The sequence below is a fragment of the Neodiprion pinetum genome, chromosome 4, assembly GCF_021155775.2.
Source record: "Neodiprion pinetum isolate iyNeoPine1 chromosome 4, iyNeoPine1.2, whole genome shotgun sequence".
NCBI lineage: Eukaryota > Metazoa > Arthropoda > Insecta > Hymenoptera > Diprionidae > Neodiprion > Neodiprion pinetum.
In genome coordinates, this window is record NC_060235.2 from 7915196 (window position 1) to 7920805 (window position 5610).

Here is a 5610-nt window from a genome sequence, read left to right on the forward strand (position 1 = left end):
TCTTGCAGTCGAGTTCCACCAGGTAGCGGTACTGGAGGGCAGGAACCACGGACGTCCACGGAGCGCTTATCCTGGAAGTCGAGTTTCACCGTGTAGAATACCTGGAGAGTAGTATAGCAAGGAGAGTTCTGCGTAGAAACACCTTCTTTACCGACCGAGCCGACCAGTCCGCCTATACATTCTCCCCAGACTCAAACCCTTTTCCGCTCCGCGCAGCCCAGACGCAAACCCTTGAAAGTTACTCCCACTCTCACAAGATTAAATGTGCTCTGCCGACCGTTCGTCGGTAAGAAAATCTCCCAAATGACCATGATCGTCGGTAAAAAATCCTCCAAATGACCATGATTGTCGGTGAAAATGCCAAAAAATCCTCCAACATGAGTTCGTGAGCCCTGTGAAGAAGCCGCCTGTGTGTGTGTGTGTGTGTGTGTGTTCCGAGGTGGTTCGCGGTGGTTGGAGGTGGTCGGAGGTCGACGAGGAGGAGGACGAGGAAGACTAGGAGAAGAAGGTGGCTGAGGATTTGTGCTCGGTGAGTAAAACACTTTCATAATATTTGATGGCAATTGTAATTATATTTCATCTAAAATATTTCAAACTTGTCATGTTTACATTGAATTATTTAAATTCATTTTTCGCGCAAGCACAAATTCGGTAGATATAAATGCGCTAATAAAATTTATTATATTATCAATTAATTAATTGATTATATTAATCCTTACACAATATTTTTGATGTGTTCCTATACTGAGAATATTTATTACTATTCCAGGTATAACCCGAGGTGGTTGGAGGTGGTCGAGCTGGACGAGGTGGAGGACGAGGATTCGTGCTCGGTGAGTTTAACATTTTTACAATATTTGACGAAGTAGAATCAGCATCAGGAGTAGGATCAGGGGAAGATGTAGAAATAGGAGTAGAAGTAGGAGTAGTGGTAGAAATAGGACTCGGAGTAGGAATATGAGTAGAAGTAGGAATAGTAGGAGTTAGAGTCGGATTAGGAGTAGGAGTAGGAGTAGGAGCAGAAGTAGGTAGGGCGGGGCGGGACGTGAGAGGGGCGGGGAGGGGCGGGAAGGGGATATTGTCATATCAAGTTATCAGTAATAAGCAATTGCGGGTAAAATATTAGCTTACTTTTGTAAGTATTTATGAATATAGCCTCTATGAATATTCATTGTTGGTATGTAAGTTCTGGCAACGTACCTACTTTCTGTAAGAGATGTTGAAGATTTTCAACACAATTATGTTTCAGTTCTGTGCCCCACCTAGTGATCCACTAGTACATATCCTCCGACGTGACATCGCTGTGCTACGTATAAAGAAGAAAAGATTTATTAAGATGCAGATTGCTCCTCTCTTCTTGCCATTGTGCTTTCAGCCATTGTTGTGGTGTGTGTTTAAAATTAAGGACAGTATATAATACAGAATAACAGGTACAGCTACGAATATAGCACTACAATAAATCTTATAGAAATAAGCTCTCATTGAGATTTCTCTGTATTTATAACTCGACGCGAGAAGGCAAAAATCAATGTAATGCCATCTGTAAGGTAATTGGACTCGTATTTGCACTACGAGAACTCGTTGGGCATTTTGCGGTGAAGTTTGAAAAATTGTTGTACAAGAAATTAAATAACTATAAAAATGGATAAAAAATATTATCTCTAATTGTGAATGTAGCTAATACAGCTTTAACCGTATATTGATTATGTTGATGATCTGTTGTGACAAGATCGGAATTAGATAAGCTCTCTAAATACTCTTTTCTAGACTATTGATTTATATCATGTATATGTAAATGTATATGTCTTTAGTTTATACAATCACTGCACTAGGATTACCCTTGCCACGTTTTATGGTGCGTTTGTGTAATTTGTATATTATTAACCTTACGTTTTACTCTATTTGCGACAAGTTGTGAGTGTTTCTAATTTCTTGGCAATTATTTATGTACATGTATGTGTATATATGTATATGCATGCGTATATACATATACATATACAGAGAGGTATACACAGAGGTTTTAGTATATTCACATACGGATTTCTGTGTATAGGTATACTTGAACTAAAATATCCTTATCTCTAATACGGAGTTCTTCGTAATTCGCATTTGTTCTTGTAACCCAATGTCCTACATACGATGGCAAAAATCTAGATCCAACTTAACTGAGTTTCAAAGCCCTGTTGACATAAAAGCAGCTATTTGATAGAAATTATAGTTTATAGTTTACACAGCCCATTGCATGATATTTCATCATCAATACATATGTTTCAATGTATTTAGAAATAATTTATCAAATGTACAGAGGTCATGTGCAAATAATAAATGAATTCGACCGCAGTTTGATGTATTCATTGGAGCTTTAACAATAAATTTAAGCTTTGTTACTTCTCTTATTTTATAATGGATAATCAAAAACATTTCCGACTATTCGTGCTGTGGAAGCATGGGGATTAAACCAAATGTAGCAAAAGATTAGAAACAGTGTATGTAGAGTACGGAAATTTTTCTAATAATGCAAACACGTGCCGCTAGCTTAGTTTTGACATATCTAGAATACCACGCCTTGCGAATTAGCTTTCCAGACGGAGATGAATGATGAATTTTAAGGACTGCATTATCGTTGTTGAATACTCTATGCCTCATGGGAAAGGAAAATCTGTAACGATAAAATTGATGCACCGGATCATCGTCGACTTTAACTTATGAAATGTCCTACCATTTTCGAACACCTCCTACCTCCCCCTGCCACCACCGACCATCAATGGCCACTTTCGACCACCCCCTATCACCTTCCGCCAGCGCCGACCTCCAACCATCCTATTTACCTATATTACTGGATTAGCTATGATATGAAAAGAGAAGAATTATTCATTTCGAAATGGGATTCTATTCGACGCGCACTCGATGTATTCCATAACATTAGTATTCATAATTATTCCAACAACTTTTCATTTGCTCTTTCGATCTTGAATTTTCATAGGCATAGAATCGAAACGCTGTTTTAGCTGGTCGCAAGTGAAGTATCTGCGTTGGGTGGAGGAGCAGAATTTATTTTTCGAAAAGTATTCGGATGGAAAAAAATTCAGAGTAACTGTAATACACCACGGATGCGCTAATTTTGAACGAGATGAAATGGATGCTTCGTATATGAGACAGTATTTAACGCTGCGTAGTGATTTAAAGACCTAAAAAGGTGATAGGGAAAGAAAGAACGAAGCTTCTTAACACTTCGAGTGTATTTTAACACACATTTGAAAGATACGAGCGAAATTTTTCATCATCCAACTGTCGCAGAACGGCAGCGTTATCAGCTGACCCGTTAACTGAAGGATATATCTTCAGTCAACGGCTGACCATCGAAAGGCCTGGCCGCTTGAGTCTGGAATCGGCAGGAGAGATAAAGTGCGTATTTCTTGTATGAAATATGAAAACTAAACTCATTATACATCATATCATATCATCATACATCATACATCATACATCGTACATCGTACATCATACATCATCATACCTAGTATTACAGTTCGAAACCAAAGTTTGAATTTTCGGATGTTCGGAAAGTGACGTCACCAATCTAGAATCGGCTAGCCGAGTTCCTCAGTCTGGTAACAACCGCGCAGTAGAGCGGACGGTTGAGAGTCGCGCTCCGCAAATTTCGAGTACCGGGTTCTCAACCTCTCGGATCCCGCGCTTCGGGTCCGCTACGTATTTCGAGTACCGGGTTCTCAACCTCCCGGATCCCACGCTTCGAGTCCGCTACGCGGTGAAACTCGACTTCCAGGATAAGCGCTCCGTGGTTCCTGTTTACAATAAATTATTTCAATTCGTTTTTCGCGCAAGCCGAAATTCAGTAGCTGTCAGTCCGCTAATAAAATTTCTCGACTTCCAGGATAAGCGCTCCGTGGTTCCTGGTTCATGTTTACAATAAATTATTTCAATTCGTTTTTCGCGCAAGCCCAAATTCAGTAGCTGTCGGTGCGCTAATAAAATTTCTATAACTTTACAATCTTCTCGTAATCTTTTTGGTCAAATATGTCGATAAGAAAATTATATTAAACCTTACACGGTATTTTTGATTTGTTCTCATCCTGAAAATATTTATTAGCATTCGAGGTATAACTCGAGGTGGTTGGCGGTGGTCGTTGGGGGCGGTTAGGGGTGGTTGCGGGTAATCGCGGTGATTCAGGAGAAGAGGGACGAGGATTTCTGCTCGGTGATTTTAACAATTTTATAATATTCGATGGCGATTGCAATTATATTTCATCTAATCTTTTTCAAACTTGTCATCTTTACAATAAATTATTTCAATTCGTTTTTCGCGCAAGCCCAAAGTCAGTAGCTGTCAGTGCGCTAATAAAATTTCTATAACTTTACAATCTTCTCATAATCTTTTTGGTCAAATATGTCGATAAAAAAATTATATTAAACCTTACACGGTATTTTTGATTTGTTCTCATCCTGAAAATATTTATTAGCATTCGAGGTATAACTCGAGGTGGTTGGCGGTGGTCGTTGGGGGCGGTTAGGGGTGGTTGCGGGTAATCGCGGTGATTCAGGAGAAGAGGGACGAGGATTTCTGCTCGGTGATTTTAACAATTTTATAATATTCGATGGCGATTGCAATTATATTTCATCTAATCTTTTTCAAACTTGTCATCTTTACAATAAATTATTTCAATTCGTTTTTCGCGCAAGCCCAAAGTCAGTAGCTGTCAGTGCGCTAATAAAATTTCTATAACTTTACAATCTTCTCATAATCTTTTTGGTCAAATATGTCGATAAAAAAATTATATTAAACCTTACACGGTATTTTTGATTTGTTCTCATCCTGAAAATATTTATTAGCATTCGAGGTATAACTCGAGGTGGTTGGCGGTGGTCGTTGGGGGCGGTTAGGGGTGGTTGCGGGTAATCGCGGTGATTCAGGAGGAGAGGGACGAGGATTTCTGCTCGGTGATTTTAACAATTTTATAATATTCGATGGCGATTGCAATTATATTTCATCTAATCTTTTTCAAACTTGTCATCTTTACAATAAATTATTTCAATTCGTTTTTCGCGCAAGCCCAAAGTCAGTAGCTGTCAGTGCGCTAATAAAATTTCTATAACTTTACAATCTTCTCATAATCTTTTTGGTCAAATATGTCGATAAAAAAATTATATTAAACCTTACACGGTATTTTTGATTTGTTCTCATCCTGAAAATATTTATTAGCATTCGAGGTATAACTCGAGGTGGTTGGCGGTGGTCGTTGGGGGTGGTTAGGGGTGGTTGCGGGTGATCGCGGTGATTCAGGAGGAGCGGGACGAGGATTTGTGCTCGGTGAGTAAAACACTATTATAATATTTGATGGCATTTGGATTATATTTTATATAACATATTTCAAACTAGTCATGTTTACATAAAATTATTTCAATTTATTTTTCGTGCAAGCACATATTCAGTAGCTATGGATAATATTATACAATTTATTATATTATTAGTTAATTAATTCATATTCTTATAATATTTAATGGCAATTGTAATTATATTTCATCTGAAACATTACAAACTTGTCACGTTTACAATAAATTGTTTCGATTCATTTTTCGTGCAAGCACATATTC

The 5610-nt window shown here is 38.2% G+C and overlaps 1 long non-coding RNA gene across 1 annotated transcript; it reads left to right on the plus strand.

Moving 5' to 3' along the window:
• The first annotated feature begins 438 nt into the window (after positions 1-438).
• Positions 439-2221, plus strand: LOC138190802 (uncharacterized). Its single transcript, XR_011176889.1, has 3 exons — positions 439-529; positions 770-833; positions 1250-2221. It is a non-coding gene; the product is annotated as an uncharacterized lncRNA (long non-coding RNA).
• The last annotated feature ends 3389 nt before the right edge of the window (positions 2222-5610 follow it).